The sequence below is a fragment of the Mauremys mutica genome, chromosome 9, assembly GCF_020497125.1.
Source record: "Mauremys mutica isolate MM-2020 ecotype Southern chromosome 9, ASM2049712v1, whole genome shotgun sequence".
Taxonomy (NCBI): Eukaryota; Metazoa; Chordata; order Testudines; family Geoemydidae; genus Mauremys; species Mauremys mutica.
In genome coordinates, this window is record NC_059080.1 from 94,238,843 (window position 1) to 94,266,538 (window position 27,696).

General features: G+C 42.3%; 1 protein-coding gene and 1 long non-coding RNA gene across 3 annotated transcripts in view; one reads left to right on the forward strand and one right to left on the reverse strand.

Moving 5' to 3' along the window:
- The window catches only part of GNB4 (G protein subunit beta 4), a 119,586-nt gene that overhangs the window by 76,684 nt on the left and 15,206 nt on the right, over nt 1–27,696 (reverse strand). The window lies entirely within an intron of this gene.
- On the forward strand, nt 684–11,140 carry LOC123377237. Of its 2 annotated transcripts, none has more exons than XR_006582140.1 (4): nt 684–898; nt 8,511–8,648; nt 9,951–10,055; nt 10,367–11,140. It is a non-coding gene; the product is annotated as an uncharacterized LOC123377237 (long non-coding RNA). The 2 variants fall into 2 exon arrangements; XR_006582141.1 differs by lacking the exon at nt 684–898 and adding an exon at nt 5,786–5,905.

Sequence of the window (27,696 nt, forward strand, 5' to 3'; positions counted from 1 at the left end):
TTAAATCGTTGTTTCAGCCAGTATCAGTGAAGGAGCCAAGACTTGACTAATTTCTACAGCACACTGAAAAATCATATGAAAAAATAGCAGACACAAGATTTTCACTGAGGGGTTCCAGAATCAAGCCAAATAACTTGTTGCTGAACCAGACAATATCTTTTAGAAAGATTTACAATCTTGATTTAGAGATTGTGTTCAATGGAGACTACCACATTCCTTGGCAAGATGTTCCAATGATTCATTATCCTTATTGTTAAATATTTGTGCTTTATTCCCAGTTTGAGTTTGTCTTGCTTTAACTTCCAGCCATTAGCTCTTGTTATGCTACAGGAAAGATGGTCAGTCGACTTGTTAATAACTTCACTGTGGTTTCACTAGTGCTGTGTGAAACCAGTGAATGTTCTTCCACAAACATTTAACTCAAGTTTTTTATTTTTTTGTCATTTGGTTTTAGGTGACTTGTGCCTCTCAGGTTTAGCTTTCCTACAAAATTCAGGAAAAATCACTACGTTCACAATCACTATATTCAGATTTCAAACTTTAAAATTTCTACATAATTTCTGCTTAGAATTTAGTTCACTTTCACTGATAAACTGGTCAATTTTCCACACAAAAAACTGAAAAAAAGTGTTCAGAAAAACTAAAGCCCGAGTTCTAGATAGTTCTACCTCCTGTTGAGAGTATTTTGCATAGCTCTTTAACATTCCAGGCACCAGGGACAGAATCTGGCTCCAGTGATGCCATACATTTACACTACATTACCATCGCTATGCCAGAGTTCCAATGGAATAGGAATGCTTCTAATGGTGTTCTACCACCATTATTACCAGTATCCAGCCATCAGTGAAAGTGTTAAGCAGCCAGAGAGAAATCAGCCAAAAAAACCTCACCTGTTTGTGTAAGTGCACATGTTCTAATCCCTGATAATGTCCACTAAACTGAGAGAAAGTATTTTTTGTTGGAAGTAAGATAAAGATATGAGATGCTGTGAAATTGTTGCAGCTTGTGAATGATGAAGTCAATGTAATGAAAAAAAAAAATCTTTGCCTAGTAGAGAATAAGGGCGTTGCTGCATTGTCTGCAGTGCTGTGTGCTAGAAGACGGCAGTGTGAAGCCTTCAGGGAGATGCTGCTGGAAAAACCCATCATATGATGGGCTCTTTCTAAAAAATAAATAAATAAAAACTAGCTACATGCTCCAAGTGTATTTTATTTTGTAAAACGTTTCTCCCCCACCTCCTTTTCATACTATCATAGTCCCCCCCCACACCAGTGGGTTGGAAAAAGCTATTTTCCAGAGCTCCTCACCTAAACTAAATGCCCACCCCCTAACATGAAAGGGAGGGAGAGGAAATCCCTCACTAAACATGTGCTTTGCACCCTAACCATCCCCAATGGGTAGAAATTTGATCCATCATTTTTCTTGGTCTGTTTTCAGATTTAGTAAGAGAGCCCTGTATTGATTCACATTGGCAGCTATAAGGGCTAGAACATTACATTTAAAAAAATTGAAGGGATGAGCGCCTCTGGCTCCCTCCCGACAGTAGGATCAGCAGCCCTGAGGTAGCAGCCTGGGAACAAGGGAGCCAGCAGTAGCTGTGTGACAGGTGGATACTTGGGAAGGTCGGCAAACAAGGGGCTGCATGGATGGATTTGAACAAGACAGACAGAAAGACTGAGGATCCAGGATCTGCCCATCTGCGTGTGACTGCCTCTGGAAGAGGCAGGGCCTAGAGTATCCTTGGCACTAGCTTCAACTTATGCCTTGCCCTTATGGGCTGCGTTAGGAGCTGCTAGTTTGTCTTTTGTTTGTGACATTGTTACTGTAACCAGAGCAATTGAACTGTTATTTTGGGCAACCCCAATAAAGCAATCCTTTGTTATTGCGACTGAGTGCTTGTGGGAACGCTCCCCTCCCCCTAAGGGTTAGAGCCTTAAAGGGCCTAGTCATCAGAGCATCTGCAAGAATTGGCTCGGCATGTGTCATACACCCAGCATGCTACCAAACATCTAGGGACTGGTGTCCCACAACACTCACAGCCACAATTTGCAGTGGGGTTAGTTACAATGCTACTTCATTTTTCTGATGGAGACCAAGGGCATATCTCCACTGCAAAAAAAGACAGACAACCCATGGCAGTAGGTCTCAGAGCTCAGGTCAGCTGACTTGGGCTTGCACTACAGGGCTAAAAATAACACCGTAGATGTTCCTGTCTGGGCTGGAGAAACCCAGCAACCCCAGAGGAGGCATCTCGTAGCCCAGGCTCCAGCCCAAGTCCAAACTTCTACACTGTTATTTTTAGCCCAAAAGCCTGAGTCAGTTGACCCAGGCTCAGAGACTCACTGCCATGATTTTTTGGTTTTTGCTGTACAGATGTACCCTAAGGGTCAGAGAAGTATAGTGCCACACAGCAAGGCAGTATCAGCAAAGTTTGTAGCGCATTAGTTCTTAAAGGTATAGGCTGGAACGTTCAAATCTTATGTCACTTAGGGGTGTGAATATTCCACCCGCTGAGAAACATAAGTTATACCGACATAAGTGCTAGTGCGCACAGTGCTGTTGGTGGGAGAGCTTCTCCCTCTAACAGAGTCTTTACCACAAATGCTGTAAGCGTAGACATGTCCTTAGAGTATGCAAGTTGAAACATTGTTCTCAGATCAACGGAAGCTGGAGCAGTCTAGAGCATTGTGCCACCTGAAATTTTTTACCATCCCAAGTCCATATCAAACCTGATGTTGCTTTAGTTTGGGCCATTACAACACTGGGATAGTCTTAAAACTTGAGAACCTAATTCCTGGGACTGTCTCAAATCCTCAGGTATTTAAAGTTAAGATTACTCATTTAATTTTCCTCAAACTTGTCTCTCTCTCATTGAGACTTAAAGCGTAACATATCGAGGGCCCTGATTCAGCAAAGCACTTAGGAACAGGCTTCAGCATTTTCCTGAATCATGGCCTGAGACTGTATGTACTGTACCTCTCCTCTTTAAAGCTGCATAAAAAGCATCAATTTGTACTGTATTTGATAATTCAAGTTCTAATTTCTTAACATCTGAATACATGATTTCACAACATTGATATTGCATTACTTTTAGTTCTGTTTGCATGGAATCTCTATTATATTGGCATTAACAATGAAATTGTTATAATTCTATAAATCCCCTAGTTATAACTTCATAAATAAACCTCAAAGCAGACTATTCTGATCACGCAGCCTAGGCAATTGGCAACACACAAACACACAAATAAACATTCACATATCATTAAAATTCTGGACTTGGCCCTAACATTTTTTTTTTAATTCATGCATCCTAAAACTCTATTTACCACGATTGCATCCTGATGTTGCTGGGCTTGGATTTAAAATCAAAAGCTCTTCTGCTCACCTCTGTCTCTTTACCTTCCCATTCTATCAGCGATTTAAACAGACATTTGATTTTTCTATTCTGTTTGCTGCTATTTTTAGCAGCTAATAATTAACACCATAGGGAGCATGATGTCACTGCACTTCGTGCTTATGTAGCTCTAGAAAGACAGAACCAGACAGAAGCAGCTGTCACCATAGTGGGGTTGCTCATTATCCCAGTGTTAGGGAGCAACAGTTCTACAGCCGAGTTCAAAAGACTGAATTAGAGGATACTCTATAAGATACTAAATACATTAAAAAAAAAAAGAAAAGAAAAAGAAATTATTGTGATTTATCTGCAGCCAAGTTCTGAAAAATTCTAACTGGCCATTCAGGCTACTGAATTCTGCTTATAGGATTAATAACAATGCTAATGATCCTTTTGGCTGTTGAGTGAAATGGGTGTGGTCACCTGTTGAATCCCCCTTGGATGAGTAACCACATCACAAAATAAACCTACACCACAACTAGCCCAAACTGATATCTTTGTTGGTGTTCTCAGCAGTGTCTCCAAGAACTGACTCTGACATGTCCTTGCACTCACAGAAGCAGGGTTTCTGCAGGGCCTGGGTCCAGGCATTTGGGTGGGCACCAAGAGGCAGTGTGTGTGTGTAAGCTTGCTCTGTTGTAACCTATGCAGGCTTGCAGCACCTGTTGTGTGAATAGAAGACTGCAGTCTCCTGGGCTGCCAGTCTGGAACACTAAATCTAAATTGAAATTAAACCAATTAGCATTACTGAGTTGTTGATTCCTCAAAAAATTTGGACACATTCATTTGGAAAGATAGGTAGGAAAAAAACTGGGGTATAACTCTGATTCCTCCTAACAGGACAACCTGATTAATGTATGGGTCATCCCTCCTTAAGGTCATTTTGAGAAAGTAGTTTGTCTGCATGAAGCATCACTTACTGCTTGCACTGCAACTTTTCAGTTGCGTTGACCATTACAATCTCCTCAAAACCATTAAAGCTTGGCACAGCTACAACCTTTAATATTCTTCACACCCAGGCATTCCTAGCCTGGAAAACCTCTTCTCACTTTTAACTTAAAAAAAAGTTAAAGCTTCCAAACACATAGTTCTGTAGTGACCCTGATGTTTGGGCTTGTGTATCATTTCCCTCTAATAGATAGAATTAGAACTGTTCAACTGTTTATTGTCACCCCTGAATTGCTAACAACTAATGGATATTTGCTTTTAGCTCAAGTTTTAGGCCTTTGTACTTTTGGAGCAGCAAGACCCGAGTTCTATCTCCACCACTTCCGTGCAGTTCCCAATGATCACAGTGACAACTGTGGAGTCCTAGTTGGCCACGTATTTCCTAACATCATCTCTCACAAAACACATGTAGGTTTTGGTGACTTGCCCCCACTTTCAGAAAACCTTTGAGGAAACTCTGTGGCCCACACTTTAAAGGGTCCAGCCACCATTTGCTTGGCCTATCATTCCTTATCTTCCCCTGCTTCTCTTTGGTGTAGCCTTCTCTAGACTACCTCCCTCTCTCATTAATAATCCATTTCCCTCCGTTTGTCGCTTTTCTCCAACAGCAGCTGCTTCTGTTGCACTGCTCATGTAATTACATCATTATTCATCATATCTTCCATATGTGGCAGTCAATTCCACATTTTAAAATATTTTATTAATTTCTCCTCTGCCACCTTGAGGGTTCAGCTATTACAGCTATAACAGAGTCCACTCATCACTAGGTGCTGCCTCCTAGCAAGGGGCAGCATCTCATCTCTTTTGTAGGGCTAGCATCCCCTGCCCACTATCACTCCAGCACTGTGGTGGTTTCTCTGCTAGTAACTCAAACTACCAGCTAGGTCACTTTCTGAAAGCCACCCCCTTCAAGGTCACAGCTGTCTAAACTGAAAAGCCCCCAAAGTCTCTTAATACAAAAGCAATCTTTCTGCCCTCTCTGGGGCTGTTCCTCAGCCTATAACCCCACACACTGGAGCCAGTAGAGGAACCCAGTCCCACCCATAACTCTAGATTCCAGTCCAGGGCCCAGACAGAACAGCTGGATCGCCACCCTTTACCTGTGCTGCAGTTTTTCCTAGGCCACTTCCTACCTCAAGGCTTCATACTTCCCCTCTGCATCCTCCAATCTCTTCCCTATTTAGTCAAGTCTCCCCCAGACCTCCCTGCCTGGAAAGCTTTTCTCTAAACTTCCTTTCATATTCTGACTCGCCTTTCAACTTTTTCCCCAGCTGACCTCTGTCAGTGCTTAAACCTGCCTCCTTTTAGTCAGGAGTCACCTGATTCTTCTCAGGTGGGACCCAGCCTCTAATCAGGGTTAGCTTTGCCCCAGAATCTCCAGACCAGTGGTTCTCAACCAGGGTACATGTACCCCTGGGGTATACAGAAGACTTCCAGAGAATACATCAACTCATATAAATATTTGCCTAGTTTTACAATAGGCTACATAAAATGCACTAGTGAAGTTGGAAAACTTTCATACAATGACTTGTTTATACTGCTCTATATACTATACACTGAAATGTAAGTACAATATTTATATTCCAATTGATTTACTTTATAATTATATGGTAAAAATGAGAAGCAATTTTTCAGAAATAGTTTGGTGTGACACTTTTATATTTTTATGTCTGATTTTGTAAGCAAGTAGTATTTAAGTGAGATGAAACTTGGGAGTATGCAAGACAAATAAGACTCTTGAAAGGGGTACAGTAGCCTGGAAAGGTTGAGAGCCACTGACCTAGGCTACAGGGCAAACTACTCTGTTATAATGGTCATAAGCTTCAACAGCACTTACAGCAATCTACCCGCCAAAAAGCCTTTTTCATCTGTGTTCTCCATTATAGGAACTGCTGAATGTTTAATAAACAACCTCTTCCAGTTAACACTGGGGAGAGGGATAGCTTAGTGGTTTGTGCATTGGCCTGCTAAACCCAGGGTTGCCAGTTCAATCCTTGAGGAGGCCACTTAGGGATCTAGGCAAAAATCAGTACTTAGTCCTGCTAGTGAAGGCAGGGGGCTGGACTCAATGACCTTTCAAGGTCCCTTCCAGTTCTAGGAGATTTTATAAAATAAAGTGGAATAGCCTCTCTGTTATATTTATTCAATATGACATTCAGGTGAGGTACCAGAACTCTTCAATTAATTGACTACCCCATAAAGTCAATAGAAAGACTGATGACTTCACAGGGAACCGTATCAGATCTATAGCCTCCAAGCACAATGGCTATTAGTGCTTCTGAAGGGTTGGGTTTAAGCTGCAAAGTTTTTAGGTCCAGATCTGAACTCTTCCAATGTTTGGAGGTTTGCAGATTGGGAATTTTGATTTGGACTCATCTCTAGTCTAAAGGCTGGATAGATTCAGTGAAACACAATACAACCCCAAATGTCTTCTATGATGTTCAAACCAAGTTTGTCATGATCTTTTGCCTCAGCGACTCTTGATAAATGGTAAAGCTGACCAAATGTAAAAAAGTCAGTTCGTGAGGAAAATATGGAGAATATTGCACTTACAGAGTTGTGAATTTGGGGGAAGACATGATTTAGAATAGTTTTAGATCATTATTTTAACTTAAGAGGAAAAATGGTCTCCAGGATATTCCCCATGATGATCATATTTGGCACAGGAAGAGAGAAAATAGGAGAAGGAGGAGGGAAGAAGAAGGTAATTGAATACAGAGGCTTTCAAACTCCAGGTCATTGGTCGAAATCTAGTTCAGCTAGTAAGTGACTGAAAGTTACTGCCACATGATGGCATCTGAAATAAGTTAGTGGATCTTGAATCCAATTCCTAGGTGTATACATCACATATAGAAACAAGATCTATCACAACTGGCACTACCATCCCTGCTAGCAAACTCAAGGAAGCTATAGATTGAATAGGAAAAGAAACTGAACTACTTGCTCAGGCCCCACTGAAGTCAATGGGAGTTTTGCAATTCTCTTTAGTGAGGTCAGAATTTCACCTATGGTCCTTGGAATTCATAGCTGAGGGAGTGTGGGGAAGGGTACACTACTGTAGTGTTCCTGAACTATGGTAGTTAAACAGAGGACTTCAATCTCCAAGGTGTCAGTCTGGCACTTTTCATGTGCACTTAGGTCTTTTTTTTTTAAATAATAAATAAAGTATATATGCTTTCTTTACATTCTGGTTTGTGCCAGTATAGAGTATATATGATTCAGATATACTTAAGCACACACACACATGCTTACAATATAATACATACAATGTTACTGACAAAGCTGTATGAAAATTGTGATAGATTCCACAGTAAATGATCTTTTGTACATAGTTAATAGAAATGAGCCAAAGGCACAAAATATCCATATATTGACAATCTTCTCTCTCTCTCTCTTTTGTTTTAAATAAAGTTATTGCCTTGATGACCGGAAATATGCACAAATACCCTGAATAGCTGAACTATTCATGGGGAAAGAGTTTAGTTCACATGAAATCTATATTTTTAGTTCACGTGAAACCTTGCAATTTGTTCATTCTAAACTTTCAGAAAGTAAACTCCCCAGGCAACAACCTACAGAGGGATGTTGCGTATCTCCTTAGGATCTCAGAGCTTAAAATGGTGCACAATCCCTCTAAGCCCAATTTCAAGATGAAAAGGTTTCTTTCAACTATCAAAGGTGATGTCCCCTAGGGAGTCATGCTGTGCTTCTCTTGCCCACTCCTTTGAGAAGCTATATCAGGAAACCTCCTATCAGTCACATGAAAAATAACAAATATTCCCCAAAGCTGTATTGACGTCAAAGAACAAATTTTAAAGGGTTTGTCTAGCATAGCTGAAAGGTTTGCCACAAGCCACGATGTAGAAGCGCCCACATCAGACAAGTACAGAAGAATAGCTGGCACCAAAAATAAAGGGAAGAACACAGCAGTAGGCCTAGGGGTGTGGAAGCATGCTGCTTACCAAGGCTTCTGCTTAGGGAACGTGTTTGGAATTATTATAGTCTATGCTCTCTTCAGTCAACAAGGGCATCAAAACAGGGTTGAAAGGGCATGAAAGTACAAAGTAAACACCCAACAATCGTTTATTTATTAGAATTTGTATTAATTGTTGGCATAAAAGGAGAATTTAGCTTTTTTTTTTAAATAGTTTTTTGGGTTTTTTTTAAGAGAATTAATTCAGTGTTCATGGGAGACTGAAGTCCTTGATCCACAGAACAGGCACACGTGGGCCAGCTCAGGCCATCCATCCTTCCTTCAACTGACCTACCAGTATGCCTCAAGAGTACAGCTGAGTGTGCAGCATGTGTATGTATGGGAAATCTGTGAATATTTATCTGAATTTTAAAATGCATTTTAATTCATCTACCATTTCATGATCACTCTCTGCAAATGTTTGGGTGGTCCAGTGGACCCAATAATTCCTTTCTTTATGTATTTAAAGAATGTTTTATTTGTTTCTATCTCCTTAGAATTTGAAAAGCAATTCTCTGTCATAGCCTTCCTGATTCTCATAATATATTTTTTCTGTTTAACATCATTTCAGTTCCTTTCTTTTGGCTTCACTAGGATTGAATTTCATTCTGACAGGATGCCTATTTGGCTTGAATGACCTCTTGAGTCTTTCCATTTAACCATTCTGATTTTTGTCTTGCCTTCCTGCTTCTTCTCCTGTTTAAGGGTATACATACATAACGTAATTCAGTTCTGCCATGCTTAAGTTGCTGAGTCTAAGGATTTTAAATTCCTCTTTTTTTTTCTTTCCTTTTTTTTTATTTTAGGGTCACTTCTTAGTAGCTCCTTCATTTAAAAAAAAATAATTTGAAATTATTTGGTCTGCTCTACTCAACACATGGGAGTGAGAAGACAGTCCTGCTTACAAGTTCATATGCTCCTTGGTCCTTCCACTGAGGCTACCTTCAAGGTTCTCAGTGAAACAGCACCTGCTTACAACAGAACTTAATTTGAACCAAAGAAGTAAATGAAACCTAATATGCCATCTTGCCCATCCTCCTGCCAGTGCACGATTGATTGTTCCTTATCCTACTTAGTTTTAAATGTCCCAAGCAATTGGGCTTCCATTATTTCTTGAGAGACTAAATCAGTCTAACAGTTCTCTGCATCAGGAAGATTTTTTTTCTGATATTCAGCCTACATTTTCCTTATTTAAATGTCATCCCATTGCTCCTAATTATATTTTTGGATGATAAAATAAGACTCCTGTGACTGGGCCACAGGCCTGGTTTAAATTCTAGTATGAAGCCAACCTGAGTTGCACTGTGTCAGCTGCAGATCAGGCGGTCTCTTTTTTTTTTCTTCTGCCACAGTAGTTAGACTATCACCCTTATTTTAAATTTTGCACATAGTAGAACCAGCTCACATTTATTTGCCTACTGACACTACAGGCTGAATTTGGTCATATATAAATGCTGAATCACTCACTAGAAGGACCATTCTTCTTAATATCTTTACTTTACTGCAAATATGGATAAAATTAGGAAGACTGGAGCTGAAAGTTACCAGAAAGGCTCTCAAAGGAAGTAGTGCTGTCCCTTTCATTGTGAAATGAACTAATGCACTTCTCTCTCTCCCATTTCACCCACCGAACAGGTTTCCCACTGATACCAAGTTACACCAAATGGGGGCACATTTTGCATGGGTTGATTTAATAGGCAGAAGTTGATTCAACGCTAGGAAAGTGAAAAATACATAAAGGTAAAATTCCAGTTAACAGATTTGTGCTGAAGTTTAAATTCACTAAAATATGATCAATAGTAATGAGTTTAGTTATAACTTTTATGTAGGAGGCAACGGCATCTGTGCATACAGTGGGTTAGACAAGTATGAGGAAAACTCTTTGCTTGGGATATTTGTCTTTGCAGGAATAGACTGCACCTAAAAAAAAAAAATTGTGTGTGAGAGAGGAAGAGTGGTGTGTTCTGTTCATATAATCAAGTTCTGAATGTGTATGTATGCATCTCATATTTAAAAAATGCCTTGTCTGATTACCTTCAAATTTTCCACAGCAACAAAATCTCATCTGGAAGGATACCTGAGAAAGATCAACATTCATGTGTCAATAATTCACATTTGCCAGAGGGTAGAATATTGAGAGAAATATAAGAATATATAAACTACTCTTTAATCTCAGAAGCAAGGCACACAAGGAGCTTGGTTCAGGTTGACACTTCACTCCAGAACAATTACCATGCAAAAGCATAGCACTGTCTGGAAAGAGAGCAGCCAGCCTTGAGGAAGTGGTACGGAGATGCTCATTTGGACACAAGATATAAAAGGGTTACAGACAAAACAAGAACCTTTTTTTTTTTTTCATCCAAAGCCCCAGTTGCAACAGTGAATGAGTTTGGAAAACATACAAGGGATGTGAGAGTCAAACTAACATGTCTCTCTCCAGAGATACTGAGGTGTGCTCCGTGTTGGGTGAGGGTGGGATGCCTGGTGCTATAACCAGTTAGGCATAGCAAAGAAACATGAAAAGTGTAACAGTGCTGTGAGTAAAAAGAGGAGGATGGATGACCTAAGACACCTGATCCAACAGGGAAGTGATAAGTGCCTGGAAATCAGGCTGGATCTCAGACATGCTGGTCAAAAGGAAGAACCAGAAAGAAGCTTTCTGGAAATGCAAGTTGCGGTGTTTTTGCATTCTAACGATCCCATCTGGAGGTTAGCTATTAGAACTGAATGAAAAATGCCATTTTTCGTGAGAGAGATACGGAATTGTTTTTGTTTAAAATTTTCTGCAATTTTTTTTTGTGAGGGATGGCAATGAAGAAACAGAGGTGAACAACTGAAGTTTTGAAATTATCATCAGTAAATTAAAAAAAAAATTAAACTAAAATGTGTTTGTTTTTTTTCCCCAAACAAAAAAACAAAATTTCATCCATGTTGATAAAAAAGCATTTTTAATTGAAATTGCTTTTCAACTAAAACATCTGACAAGCTTTCAAAGCAGGGTAACCAGACAGCAAATGTGAAAAATCAGGAGTGGGGGGGGGAGGGTAATAGGAGCCTATATAAGAAAAAGACCCAAAAATCAGGACTGTCCCTATTTCACATGCACACATTATTTTTACTCTCTTGACTTCTTTTTCTTAATACATTTTGTTGAACTACAACAAAGGTGATTTTGTACTGTTGTCTGGGTACTGGGTTTCTCATACAGACCAATTCAAAGTCAGGGCCAGTGCAACCCATTAGGCGGCCTAGGCGGTCGCCTAGGGTGCTAGCATTTGGGGGGCGGCATTTCGGGTCCTTCGGCAGCGACTGGATCTTCAGCCGCCTCGGTTGTCGTCGGCATTTAGGCGGAGGGAGCTGGGGCAGGGGGGCATAGGGAGGGCCGCCTGCAGCAAGTAAGGGGGGGCGGCACACAGGGGAACAGCTCCCTGCCCCAGCTCACTTCTGCTCCGCCTCCTCCCCTGAGCACGCCGCCCCACTCTGCTTCTCTCCCTCCCAGGCTTGCGGTGCCAAACAGCTAATTGGCGCCGCAAGCCTGGGAGGCAGGAGAAGTGGAGCGGCGATGGTGTGCTCAGGGAGGAGGCGGAGCAGAGGTGAGCTGGGGCGGGAAGCTGCCACACAGCTCCCCGGGCCGGGGGGAGCTGCCGCAGGGGGGCGCCTTAGGGTGGGGGAGGGGCGGGCACAAGGTGGAAGTTTCGCCTAGGGCACGAAACATCCTTGCACCCGCCCTGCATGGAGTTGCCTTTGCATATATACCGTACATGCAGTGTCTCTTTCCGTGTGTTTCTGCACCCTATTACTATGGTTTACCACAGTTTTGCTTAGGCCAGAAGTATCACACTTATCACCACACATTCTGCACATTGCTTCCCCCTCTCTCCTTTTCCCCCCAAGGTGTTTTGTTTTGTTTTTCTTTTTTTTTTAAACAGCATCTCAGTCTGTTTAGAGCTTCATCCCTTCCACAGAATATGTTCTCTTAAATCCGACAGCTCTTTTAGCGCTTCATCGGTGGAGGCCCCATCTGAACCTAAAGTTTTCCAAGTGTCTCTAGCACTTCCACAAATGAAAACCTACTGGTAAGAATGATGCAAAAATTAGAGAGGAAAATGAGACGATAAGGGGCTGGCAGATGTTATATATCCATTCCTATTACAATACTTGATACCCATAGAACCATTAACTGAAGACAGTAGTAGGCTCAAACTTCCTATGTTTTTCAACCACTAGAGGGGAACACAGAACCACACTGGGTTGAGACGGATACATGAACTTGAGGCAGCAGCATGTCTCACTGCATAGGACCCAGGACTATTCAGGGACTTCCATCAACTCACTGCATGACCTTGAGCACATGAATGAACCTATCTGTACCCCAATTTCTCCATCTGTAATTTGGGTATAAAGATTCCTACACACTTTTGTAAAATGCTTGAACTCTATGGGTGAAAATCCCTAAATAAATGTTGAGTATTATTCCTTTGTTGTTAGTCACAGCCACAATACAGATATTAGCTAGTTTGTGTATGGGAGACTATCAGTTCAATCCCTTCCTGCAATTTGTTGCTCTTTGTTAAGTGCATCTTCCAAAGTTTGAACATATTCATATCCTATTTCTAAGAACACTCTGCCTGCCATCATTGTGAGTCCTCCTACCACTCCTCGATGGGGAAGGTATTGATGGATTTCCCTTTCTGAGATACAGGTCCTGAAACAACACCTAAAAATCTTTCTAAAAATGGATTTTGAATAGGTTTATCTGTTGTGCACCCTGAAGAAAATATAGGCTTGATCATCTTGAAACCTTTATGCACAAAAACGGTGCTAAAAATGCATGTGGAAGGCTTAGTGCACTCTGTATGTGATCCCTCCCCTCTTGAAATGGTAATACTGGTGAGGGGCACAGGCACCAGAGGTGAGTAGAGAGCACCATAGGTGTAATGTCCCCCGTTTGGAATCAGACAAACATACACAACCCAGGAGGTCCCAACAAATAGACCTTTACTGCAGTTTACTCAGAGATCACACTGGATGAACCTTATCCGGATCCAACCTACACTTCCCAGTGTGGACTGCTACCAAGTCTCTTAAAGCAGGGTTTCTCAAACAGGGGTCGGCGCTTGTGTAGGGAAAGCCCCTGGCAGGCCGGGCCAGTGTGTTTACCTGCCCCGTCCGCAGGTCCGGCCGATCATGGCTGCCACTGGCTGCGGTTCGCTGCTCTGGGCCAATGGGAGCTGCTGGAAGTGGAGGCCAGTAAGTCCCTCGGCCCACGCTGCTTCCAGCAGCTCCCATTGGCCCGCAGCAGCGATTCGCAGCCAGTGGGAGCCGTGATCAGCAGGACCTGCGGACAGGGCAGGTAAACACACCGGCTCGGCCTGCCAGGGGCTTTCCCTACACAAGCAGTGACCCGTTTGAGAAACCCTGTCTTAAAGTCACAGTCCACTACAATAACCATACATGGGTAGAAAAAAGGGAGAGAAAGGTCACATGAGTGACCCGTACATGACAGCTGGTAGCAACCCAGTGGGGAAAAGACACAAACACTGGGTAACCAGGCTTCCACCGCTATGGAGCAGATGGTGGTATCTGACAGGGAGGTCAAAAAGATGCAAACAGCTGCAGAAACAATTCCCAGCTCCACAGCAGACTGCCTACAGAGGAGAGACAGAAAGTCTGCCAAGCTGAGCATGTACAAATGTATCACCCTGAAGACACAAACATCTAAGGCAAAAATACACAGGGCAGGTCACTCACAACATCCAACATAGTAGATACACACACATTCAGACATAACCAAGCCCCAGGTCCGTTCAGGGCAGGAAGGGGAATAGAGAAGTCTTGTGTGTGCTAACCAGGTCCTGACTGGCTGCTCTTGAAATCCCTGGAATATCTATCTAGCTATCTATCCATCTTCTTATTTAGGCATTATACCATGGTTATCAGTGTGGTACCTGAGCGCCTACTCTGATTACTCATGCTTCTGGGACAAGTATTCTGTGTGGGTGGCTGTGCAGGGGTTTTTCAGAAATCCTCAAACAGAATAAGGGCAGATTAACACTGTAAAACAGTGAAATGAGACAGATTTGGGCCCAATGTGTTTTTTGAAATATCTTCATTTGTATTACAAACAGCAGAATGTGAGCCAATACCAGAAATTCAAATCTTTATCACTTTCGAATTTTAGGGAGATTTGGTTTCAATTCCCCAGACCAAACTCACCCTTATAGTTCTGTTCTAGGTTGGATCCAAAACCAGAAGGAGCCTATTATTGAGTTAGAGTGACCAGATGTCCCGATTTTACAGGGACAATCCCGATTTTGGGGTCTTTTCCTTGTATAGGCTCCTATTACCCCCCACCCCCTGTCCCGATTTTTCAGACTTGCTGTCTGGTCACCCTATATTGAGTTCAGGTTCAGACCTGGCTGTAATCCCAACCTTATGGGAAGAGTTTGGCCCCAAATGGCAAAAGAATAATTCAAAATATTTTGGTGCTGTTGAATCAGAACCTTTGACCTGGTTCAACCTCAAACCCAAATCTCAAAGTCTAGCCTTAACTTAATCTCTATCTGGATGTCACCATCACCTCCTCACCCTCTTTCTGTTATTAAGACTGAAATAAAGTTCCAAATGGATCAATTACCATTTTAGGCTGAAAAGCTCTAGAGTTATTCAGCCAATTGTTTCAAATATCTCCTGTGTTTCTCTAAGAATAGAAATATCATCGTCAGTTCCATAAGATTTCACTTCTCTCTTGACATTTCCACAGTACCTCTGGGATGACTTTTAATCTTTTTTTTTTAACCTGTCTTTTAAAAAGACAAATAAATAGAATCCTGCCTCCCAACAGCATACCTTTGTGCCTAAAATAAGAAGACATAAGCACTGAAGATTTCTCCTACTATCATTTTCAGATAAAGCCTTTGATGAGAGAAATGTTCACAGTTTTCCCCAGGAATTGAAATTAGGGGGGGTGTTCAAATTTACAGGGTGTGTGTGTCAGGGCCAATGAGGGTGAGACCGTGAGGATGAAGGTGGGCTGTATGGCACCATACTAAAAACTGAAAAATGTTTTATGATCATTTTATTAGATTTAACTCATGTTTTAAAATCATCACACAAATTAAAATTGGCTACTCATGCCTTCTGTGAAGCACTACATCTACATCCTTCTTGGTTTCTTGTTATAATTTTGCACAATTCTATTAATGAACTTCTTGAATGCAATGCGTTCATCTTTGGTGGCTTCTCGTGTGTCCGGTACTTCCATTCCTTCAACTGATATGCTCATTAGTTCATTAGCAGTGTCTGAGTAAAAATATTTTACATCTTTATATATTTACTCCAAATGAGTGAGATAAGCTTAGGAATGTGTGCGAGAGTGAGACAGCATGCTAATGAGTGAATCTCACACCCAATGAGTGAGCCTTGACATGTCTGTATCTAATACCATTATTATTATGATGTTCTCATCCCTGGGCTGAGGCAGGACCAAGTATACATAGACCATTCCTGACAGATGTTTGTCTAACCTGTCCTTCAAAACCTCCAGTGGTGGGGACTCTACAGCCTAACCTACTTCAGTGCTTAACTATCCTTATAGTTAGAAACTTTTCCCTAATATCTAACCTAAATCTCTCTTGCTATAGATTAAGCTAATTACTTTTTGTCCTACCTTTAGTGAACACGGAGAACAACTGATCACCATCCTCCTCATAAAAGTCTTTAACATATTTGAAGACTTATTAGGTTTGCCTTCAATCTTTTCTCAAGACTAAACATGCCCAGGTTGTGTTTTTCTTTTTTTTTAAACCTTTCCTCACCCCAAGTTTAAAAGCAGCGGAGTGGAAGCCTTTACTTTCAGCTGTCATAATAGTGAAATAGCAAAGAGAAGCAGAAACCTCCACTTGCAACTGTAAGATTTTTCATAGACCGCTTCAGCAAAATTACCTTTCCCACTTTCCAACAAATGCTCAAGCAGTCTCAAAAAGTATGTGTGTGAAAGTCAGCACTCTGCTGAATGGATCAAAAGATTCAAGAATCATTAGTTAAAACTTCAGAGACTTAAAAAAAGATATGTTTGTGTGCTGCAGGGCATGTGAAGAATTAATGTTGAAAGTTTCACTCACTACACTCAAAAAATAAAAATAAAAAATAAAAAAGTAGATTCAGTGACACTGAAACATTTAAAAAATGTGTGTCAATTTTACTACATTGGTCATGTCAGGGGAAAAAAAATTAAGTCCAAACATTACATTTTGACATTTCAGAATGAAACATTTCAATTTGAAATGAGTTTTTATTTTGAAATATCCTTCAATTTTATTTAATGCTCAAAATTGAAACAAAACATTTTATTTGACCCAAAACAATTTTAACTGAAAAGTTTACAAAAAAGTAAAAAAAAATTAGTTTCAGATTCACCCAAAAGTTTTGGTTTTTTGGGGATGTTTTTAATTTTTTTTTTTTAACAGCCAGCAAACTGAAAAATCAGTGGTTAGCATTGTTCTTAGTAAAGCTGTGTGAACTCTTCCATATTAAAGTTATTAATAATATAATTATTTCTGTTGCAACCATTCATGCTCCTATGTGTTCCTTGCTATTGCACCACAACAGCACTTTGCAGGCCCATTTTTTGCTAAATTTGAACAAGTGGAGCTTAAAATTTAGCTAGATCCAAGTTTTACAATAGAATAATATTGAATTTCTATAGATGAGTTCTGAGTGACACCGAGCATGCAATTTTAAGATCACTGCTGTTTACACGAGCCTTCTTGGAATTACGAGCAGACTTTTTATATTAAGAATTGTAATGCATTCAAACATTGCAATCACCTAACAGATTCAAATCTGCATTTCTTGGTGTTGAGCTTCATCTCTGAAGAACTGAGCCTCTGAATGCCTGTGGCCACCTCATAAACAAAGCCAAATATCAAGAAGCTGATTTGGAAAAAATCGGTGCACAGAATCAGTACACTTCTCATAAATACTCCTCCTCCTGGAAGCCCTTAGAGCATATTTTTTTTCTTTCTCTGGATGTTGTACAGGGTTGTATACAATTACAGCACTCTGTACATAAAAAAAATGATCTGTGTAAGATATTGCATAAATGTATACAAAATTAGGTGCAGTCTGCAAGCTGGCAAATTAGCATGTGATGCTTGAAATATTGTACATCAATGTAATCTAATTTGTGTGTGTGTATGTCATGTATATATATTTCTATAAATCTGCTTTATTTAGCTGTACATTCATGACCTTGAAGCTTAGGATACACCACTTTTATTCTATTCAGTTGCCTCACACATGGATATCTAAAGTCATTATAAAAGAAAAATCCAGTCTGTGGGGGGGAAAAAAAAAAAAGACCTCAACTGCTCAGTTTCTAAATTAAGCTACAAGTGAAGATAAAAATAGCTTTTCAGCCTGGAGATGCTACACTGCCTGAATTTAAATGGCCTGTTTCTTTCCCTGGCAGATAACATATACTGTGCACTCTGCAGCAAAAAAAAAATTGCTTTGTGAAAGCAGGCTAAATTTTTCTCAGTTCAATTTCTTTGTAGTAAAAGAAGACAGAATTAAATAAATATAAGTGTTCTAGCCACTATATGGATCAATTGTCCAATGCAGGAACACATTTCTTGAATTTTGATAGACAGATCTAAAGAAAGAGAGAGAGATTTCCTTATTCTGTCTGTAGATATTGTTGGTGGCAAATAATCTATATTGTCTAAGAATATATTAACTGAAATGCAACTGGCTTTTCTGTAGTAAATCTCCTAGATGCGAGTGTCTTCCATCCTGTTTTGTTCTATGAAGATTCTCTCCTTATATTTCAGAGCATATATGGTTGGTTGGTTGATTTTTTTAAATTCAAATGAGAAATTCCACCTATCCACATACAAACATTCTGGGATGATTTTATTCAGTACTTTTGGAAAAGACAATGGAAAACTACAGACAATGACCCAGAATTTCCTCTAGGCCATTGTGGGGGGATTCTCTAGTGATGCAGAGCCCGCATCCCACCTTCATCCCTGCTGCCTGTGTAGGGGCGGGACTAGGGGAAACAAAAGACTGGCTGGTTGTATGCAGAGGTTTACTTAGAACTGTTCATGTTACCCTTGCTTGAGCTGGTGCTCTCAATGATAAATATTATGCAAGTTACAGACAAAAACTCTGTTAGTCACCTAGTCCATTCTCCTCCTGCCAATGCAGGATAATTCTCCATAGTAAATGTTGCAGTGCTTTATGCAGTCTAGCTTTAAATGTCTGAAGCAATAGGGCTTCCACTCCTACCCTTGGGAAGGGAAACTACTCCTCGCCCCCCCCGATATTCATTCTAAATTCACCTTTTCTTATTTCATCCTAATCAGACTTGTATGCCCTTTAAATTAATCAAATTCACTTCCTCATTTAGAAAAGAAAAGCAGGAAGAAATTATTGTAATCTGCAGAAATTCAACCTGAAGTTTCTCTCTGCTGAGTCCAAGCATCTTTTCCTCTTTTGCATTGTACTCTGTATTTTATATAAATACCCTCAGAGGAGTACTATAGCAATGTTCATAAAAAAATAAATGAAAGTTCTTTTTTTTTCAAAGCAAGCCTTTCCCGTGGCAGTCAATTTGTGGACTAAAGCATGAAAGTTCACTGAAAGCTTTATAACCATCAACAACATCTGCAGCCATGTAAGCCAAAGACAATGAGCTAAATCCTGCAGTCCCTAATTCAACAAAACTCCCACTTCTGTTCAATTAAGCACTGAAGAATTTGGCTCAATATTATTGTTGTGTCCAAAACATTCAAGAAGGGATTTATGTATATGTGGCAATGCTTGTAACTTATATATCAAGTGTCTGTGGAACTTGACAGAACTGGAATTCTCCATCTTCAGCTTGATTGTGCAGTTTCAGGTAAACTCAATTGAGTTTATCTCCTATTCTTAATAAACATGCTGGCATCCCCCTAATAATTGTTACAATTGTTGTATTTGGAGTAAGGTAGATTTCTATCTTCAGTAAAGAACAACAGAAGCCAGTTGGAATCTACAGGTGAAGCAGTAAGACCAAGATGATTTCCGAGCTTGACACACTAAAGTGAAGGATATTACACCAATATTGAATGTGGCCCAAAGTGTTTGTGTGTAATAAAAATCAGTGAAACAAAATTAAGCTCTGGTGAAAGTCTGCTGACATGGTGCATGAATATGGCTCATAAACTGTCAAGCTAATTAATATTAAATAATATCCCTCTGGAGAGGTCTGTCTGAACTGCAGTTCTATCTGTTAGAGGTTAGTGGACAATTGAGTTCACATGTGTGGGACACATTAATTAAATACTCCTAGAGCATGCAAAGTGCATCTGTGACAGGGTGTACCGGTCCTCTGGGACCATTACAGCTGTGACACCCACCTCTGCCTCAGTTTCACCACCAAGCAGAAAAGCTTTTGATATAGATCGTAGTACAGGTTGACTTTGGGGAATGGGAGAGGAAATGAGAGCAAATCTTCTCCATTGCCTGGCTGCTTGAAACGGTACATCCCTTCACAACACCACAAAATAATGTATGTTGTGAGTCTCCAGCACTATTTGTGCCACCTACAGAATATTGTTTCTATTTCCAAATGAGCTTGCTGGGTCATGTGATTCATTCCATGAGATTGACTGTGGTTTCTTTCCAGGAAGCCACCCCTTTGTTTGAATCACTATTATCACCAGGTAACAGATGTTGCTCTCCAGGAAACTTCTTTATATGAGCCTTCATAATCATATGGAAGATTTCAACATGACCTTGTTACCATAATGGAAAACAAGATGAACTGGGGCATCTCTGTGGGTTATTCGAAACAACATTTACATCTGTGGCAGTCAGAATTCAGCTGACATTGTACATTCTCAAACACACACACAAAAAGGACTAAATGAAGCCTACCAACACCTTTGTGAAGTAAGTATTACTAATTCCCACTTCATACACGGAGACAACTGCGACACAAAGAGGTTAACTTACTTGTCCAAAGCTACGTTGCAAATCTTGGAACAGAGTATAAGGCACCTAAGTGTCTCAGGACCCTAAGTCCCATTAGGTTTATAAGTCACTTTTGAAAATAGGACTAAGGCTACTAAGTCACTTAGAGCTTGTCAACACTACAAAATTAAGTAGCCCTTGTCTAATTTGACCTCAAGCTCCGAATTAAGTCGATTGTGCGTGGCCATACCATGCTCATTGTCTCGATGGAGTGCGTCCTCACTAGCAGCGCCTGCATTGATGCACAAAGCAGTGCATGGTGGGTAGCGATCCTAAAGTGCAACTTACCATAGTGTGTTTTGGAAAGTTTGTGCAATGCCTCATGGGACCAAAACATTGTTGCAGGGGAGAATGGGAACATTGCATCAGCATCCCATGATGCATTGTGTTCAACGTCAAACAACTCAGCGGTTTTCATGCCTTAAAACTGCCATGTGTACACCATAACCCCAGAAGCATGGAGCCTTCTCAGATGTGCACTCCTGCTGTGATTATCTCAAACACTTTGTGCCTTCTCCTGCAGTATTAGCAGAGCCGAAGTAGGGTCCGCCACGCGGAACATAGCGATGTCCTGCAAGCAGCCCTGCTGCAAACCACTGAAAAAAAAACAATTCACAGTTGCTGCTGGCAGTCACAGAGCAGCTCCACTCCGAGTGCCATTTCTGGTCCCATGAAACAAGCACTGACTGGTGAGACTGCATCATTTTGCAGGTATGGGATGACGAGCAGTGGCTGCAGAACTTTCGAATGTGGAAGGCCACCTTCCAGGACCTTTGTGCAGAGCTTTCCCCTGCCCTGCAGTTCAGCAACACAAAAATGAGAGCTGCTCTGACAGTAGAGAAGCGAGTGGCGATCGCTATTTGGAAGCTTGCAATGCCAGACAGTTATCGGTCAGCGGGGAATCAATTTGGAGTAGGTAAATCAACTGTGGAAGCTGCTGTGCTCCAAGTGTGCAGGGCCATTAATCGACTTCTGCTACAAAGGGTAGTGAGTCTGGTAAATGTGCAGGACATAGTGGATGGTTTTGCCACAATGGGGTTCCCTGATTGTGGTGAGGCGATAGATGGCACGCATATTAAATTTTTTTTTTTTTAATTAAATTAATGGAGACATCCTATCTCCTAGAACTGGAAGGGACCTTGAAAGGTCATCAAGTCCAGCCCCCTGCCTTCACTAGCAGGACCAAGTACTGTTTTTGCCCCAGATCCCTAAGTAGCCCCCGCAAGGATTAAACTCACAACCCTGGGTTTAGCAGGCCAATGCGCAAACCACTGAGCTATCCCTCCCCATCTTGGCACCAGACCACCTTGCCAAAGAATACATACACCAAAAGGGATACTTTTCAATGGTGTTGCAAGTGCTGATGGATCACAGGAGGCGTTTCACCAACATCAACGTAGGATGGTCAGAAAAGGTTCATGACGCGCACATCTTTAGGAACTCAGGTCTGTTCAAAAGGCTGCAATCCAGGACTTTCCAGACCACAAAATGATCATTGACGACACTGAGATGCCTGTAGTTATCCTGGGGGACCCAGTCTACCCCTTCCTCCCCGGGATCTTGAAGCCATACACCGGCCGTCTGGACAGCAGGCTCAGCAAGTGCAGAATGGTGGCTGAATGTGCCTTTGGTCATTTGAAAGGGCGCTGGAGAAGTTTACTAACAAGGTTGGACCTTAGTGAAGAGAACATCCCCATGGTTATAGCTGCCTGCTGCATGCTCCATAATATCTGTGGGAAAAAAAGGGGGGGGAAATTTTCTGCAGGGGTGGGCAGTTGAGACAGATCGCATGGCAGCCATTTTTTAGCAGCCAGACCCCAGGGCAATAAGAAGAGCACAGCAAGGGGCGCTGCGTATCCGCGAGGCTTTGAAAAGCCATTTCAATATTGAGTCACAGTAATGTGAGTTGCTTGTCTGCATTGTGCTTTCCCAAAACGTCACCTGGGTTGTATCACTTTCCCTGTAAAGCCAACCCCATACCCAAGCCCACTGCTTCTACTCAATAAAGAACATTTATTTCTCAAATCCATTTACTTTATTTAACAAACATAAGTAAAGAGGGAAAACAGGAAAAAAAAAGGTAACCTTGGGGAAAAGGGGTTGTAAAGTTGGAACGGGAGAAACATTTTCAGCTGTGTAACATAATACCGCATTCCAGACCATCAAAGGTCTGTGAATGGATGCCTTCTGTTCCTTGTGCCCTCCCCCTGAGTTAAGTGAAAGGGATAATGGACTTTTTGCCCATGCCTCAGGGAACGCTTGGAGGGGGGTGTGCTTCTGAGCCAGGCAATGCTGGCTGGCTGTCCACCAGGGTCTGCAGAGGGACTCTACCCTCCTGCTTCTGTTCCTGCAGTTCAACCAGACGCCTCAACGTGTCTGTTTGGTCTCTGATAATCCGAAGCATCTCATCCTGCGCCACACGCTCTTGCTCATTGGAAGCTTTCCTTCTCTCCATGTCCATGTCTAACTTCTCAGACAGTGAAATCCTCCATGCTCTCAGGTGTCCCAGAGGCATTCATTATCTCGGTGAACATGTTCTCCTGCATTCTCTTTCTCCTCCTTCTAATCGGTGAAAGTTTGCTTTCAGATGTTGACGACACGCCAAAGGACACATTTCTAGCTGTCAGTCACGGGGAAAAAAAATAAAGGAGCCATTGTACATGAATGAAATATTTCTATAGCAAGGCCATTTTCATAAAAAACCCACTCTTATTACACTAGGTGCAAGCCATAACATAACCAGAATCTGTAACCGTTCACTGTGCTGATTTTCTGCTCCAGCCATGGTGATAGGCCCGCCCGGGTCATGGGTGACCACACTTTTAATGAAGTTTATGGCATGCTCATGTCGGGAGCAGAGGTGGATAGTGAAACAATGGCCCTTCCCCATAGCACCATGGGAAGCTGTTTATGAACAGGGAAGGGAAGAACGTTTTCACTCCCAAATTGCAGAATCTCATGTGGGGCCCCAGTCTCGTCAGCCAATTTAAACTACTTGCCGACCCTTGCTGAGCACAGTAAAGGCACATTAGCGGCTGCGTGGTTTGGCGATCCGGAATGTGTGTGTGGGGGGTCTACATGCCCTTTTTTTCTTGTAAGAGTACTTTTAATGAGAACTTCCCCTGTTACCCTCAGGAGACTGATATCACATAGGGGAAACAGAGGCTGAAAGGAAGGAGATGCTGCAAGCGTCTGGGTATAGAGCCAGTCCTTATGCTGCTATCCTGTGTACCGCAATGATGCCAGCAGAATTAATTCAGGAGTTGCGTCCGAAAGTGTCCTACCATGGTGGAAGAAAGAAGACTGCCCTGCCCAGAAACCTTCGGCAAAGGATTGCAGAGTACCTCCATGAAAGTTTCCTAGAGATATCAATGGAGGATTCCCAGGCTATCCCAGCCAACATAAACAGTCTTTTCTGGGGTCCACCCTCTGCATAACTGGAGTGACCTCTTGTAAGCAGAGAACCACAGCACCTCGCTTTTTCTTCACAGTAAACATGCAATACCACTGAATGTGTGTGCCTGCTAAAGTTTAACTGGACTTTGATTGTAATTGTATACTCACCAGAGGTGCCTTTTCCAGTATCACAATCAGTCACCGTGATGTCCTACAACCCACAGGACTCCAGGTTTCAAAATTTTTCCTGGCTCTTAGGGAGAATGGATCCCATTCTCCTCCTCTTCCTCATCCACCATATCATCCTTCTTGTTGTCCCGAGAATCACACACACCTGTGAGGTGTTCACGTTGCTTGTGGGAGTGCTGGTAGGGTCATCCCTGAAAATTGCATGCAGCTTGTTGTAGAACCAGCATGTGAGGGGTTCAGCACCAGAATGACTGTTTGCCTCCCTTGCCTTCTGGTACGCTTGGCGAAGTTCTTTGATTTTCACACGGCACTGCTGTGTGTGCCTCGTGTAGCCCTTCTCCCCCATTCCACAAGTGATCTTTGCATAGATGTCAGCATTTCTTCTGCTGGATCGGAGCTCTGCCTGCACAGAATCTTCTCCCCACAGTGATGAGATCCATCACCTCCTGTGATGGAGACCTCTGATTTTGTATATTGTATGAAAGCATAAATAGCACAACTCTAATCTTTTTAGTTTCTCCTCAGATGGAAGCTTTTCCATACCCTTCATCATCTTCGATGCCCTTTTCTGAACTTTTTCCAGTTCCACTATATCCTTCAAGGTGTGGACATACCATGGATTTATATAGTGGCATTATGACATTGTCTCTTATTTTTTCCCTTTCCTAATAGTTCCTAGTGTACTGTTAACCTTTTTTGACTGCTGCTGTGATTTGAGCAGAAGTTTTCAGAGAACTATTCACAGTAACTCCAATATCTCTTTCTTGAGTGGTAACAGCTAATTTAAAACCCATCATTCTGTATGTATATCTTAGATTCATAGATATTAAGGCCAGATCATCTAATATGGCCTCAGATACATCAGAGGCCACTAAATTTCACACAGTTACCTCTGTATTGAGCTTAATAACTTGTGTTTGACTAAAGCATGCCTTGTAGAAAGCCATCCAAGTCTTAGTTTGGAGGCATCAAGAGATGGAAAATCTACCACTTTCCTTGGCAGTTTGTTCCAATAGTTAATCATCCTCACTGTTAAAAATGTATGCCTTACTTCTAATTTGAATTTGTCTGGCTTCAGATTCCAGCCATTTTTGGTTCTTGTTCTGCCTTTCTTCACTACATTAAAGAGCCCTTTAGTGCCTGGCATTTCCTCCTCGTGAAGATGCATTGTAATTAAGTCACCTTTCAGGGTACGTCTACACTACGGGACTATTCCGAATTTGCATAAACCGGTTTTGTAAAACAGATTGTATAAAATCCAGTGCGCGCAGCCACAGTAAACACATTAAATCAGTGGTGTGCGTCCACGGTCCGAGGCTAGCATCGACTTCTGGAGCGTTGCACTGTGGGTAGCTATTCCGTAGCTATCCCATAGTTCCCGCAGCCTCTCCCGCCCCTTGGAATTTCCAGGTTGAGATCCCAGTGCCTGATGGGGCAAAAATCATTGTCGCGGGTGGTTCTGGGTAAATGTCGTCAGTCACTCCTTCCTCTGGGAAAGCAACGGCAGACAAGCATTTCGCGGCTTTTTTCCCTGGATTGCCCTGGCAGATGCCATAGCATGGCAATCATGGAGCCTGTTTTGCCTTTTGTGACAGTCACCGTATGTGTACTAGATGCCGCTGACAGAGGCGATTCAGCAGCGCTACACAGCAGCATGCTTTTGCATGACAGCAGAGATGGTTACCAGCCATACTGTACCATCTACCAATCCATAAATTGGTAAAAAGATGATCATGGTTACCAGTCCTTTTGCACTGCACCATCTGTTGCTGTCATAAGTGCCCCTGGCTGCTCTTAGCCAGGGGCGCAAAAGCCAAAATTGGGAATGACTCCCTGAGTCAATCCCTCCTTTTTGGTATCTAAAAATAGAATTAGTCCTGTCTAGAATTTGGGCAAGTGTACTAGAGAACCACTGTATCATAGAACCAGAGAGCACAGCTGCTCTGTGTCAGATCCAGCAGAATGGAATCCTGTTGATTCCATTCTTCCCCCAGCCTTCCTGGGCTACCGTAGCATTGTCCCCCCACTTGTGTGATGAAGTAATAAAGAATGCAGGAATAAGACACAGTGACTTGTTAGTGAGAAATAAGTGGAAGGCAGCCTCCAGCTGCTATGATAGTCCAGACAGGACATTAAGAAGTGTGGAGGAGAGGAGCCCAGCATCACGCTGCTAGTCCAGGGGCAATTGAATCTTTTCTTTACACATGAAGGGTGGGGGCTGATGGAGCTCAGCCCCCTGTTGCTATGATGAGGACGGTTACCAGCCATACTGCACTATCTACCAGGAAAAATTAGGGCCAGGCGCCCTTGATAGACCTAACGGATGCTAGTCGGCATGGTTACCAGTCCTTTTGCACTGCCCCATGTGCCAATAGGCTGATGATGACGATGGGTATCAGTCATATTGTACCATCAGCCACCCATGGCGGGGGGGGAGCAAGGATGTTGGTGTTGAGTGCTGCAGCATCGCGTCTATCTGCAGCATTCAGTAAAGATAGGGTGACATGTAAAAGAGTCAAGAGAGGATTGTTTTCCCTTTCACTTCTGGGGGTGGGGGGGGGGGTGCGTAAATTGCCGAGCTATGCCCTGACCCACCGCGGACACTGTTTTTGACCCTAGAAGCATTTGGAGCTCAGCCAAGAATGCAAATGCTTTTCGGATACTGCAGGAACTGTGGGATAGCTTGAGTCCTCCAGTCCATGAGCGTCCATTTGATTCTTTGGCTTTCCGTTACGCTTGTCACGCAGCAGTGCGCTGAGTCCCTGCTATGGCGTCTGTCTGGAGATTTTTTAAAAATGATTTTGAATTTTGTCTTCTGTAACGGAGCGCTGATAAAACAGATTTGCCTGCCCTTACTGCGATCACATCCGCATGGTCCATGCTGGAGCTCTTTTTTTATTTTGATTTCAGACTGCATCGCCACCCGTGCTGATCGGAGCTCCACGCTGGGCAAACAGGAAATATTCAAAAGTTCGCGGGGCTTTTCCTGTCTACCTGGCCACTACATCTGAGTTCAGATTGCTGTCCAGAGCGGTCAGTGGTGCACTGTGGGATACCGCCCGGAGGCCAATACTGTCGATTTGCGGCCACACTAAACCTAATCCGATATGGTAATACCGATACTAGCGCTACTCCTCTCGTTAGGGAGGAGTACAGAAACCGGTTTAAAGAGCCCTTTATATCGATATAAAGGGCCTCTCAGTGTGGACGGGTGTGGCGTTAAATCGGTTTTACGCTCCTAAAACCGGTTTAAACGCCTAGTGTAGACCAGGCTTCAGGCTTCTGTTTGGCAATCTAAATAGTCAGAGTCCTTTAAGTCTCTCACTGTAAGGCATTTTCTACAGCCTTTGAATCACTTTTGTGACTCTTTTCTGCACCCTCCTCAAATTTTCAACATCCTTTTTTTAAAATGTTGACACCAGAACTGGATGCAGTATTCTAATACTAGTCTCACCAATGCCCTACAGAGGTAAAAATCACCTCTCAATTGCTCATTACTCATTCCTGTTTGTACACCCCCCTCTCCCACTAGAGCAGTGGTCCCCAACCTTTTTGTCTGGCGGGTGCCAGATGAAGGACCGTGGCGGCGGTCGAGCATCCGCCGAAATGCCACCGAAACTTGTTGGCAGCTAGCGGCGTCATCCAGAGGCGTCGCTGCCGAAATGCCGCCAAATTTTGGCGGCATTTCAGCGGATGCTCGATCGCTGGCCAGGACATGGATGCATTTAGATGCCCCCGCGGCACCGGGTTGGGGACCCCTGCATTAGAGTGTAGC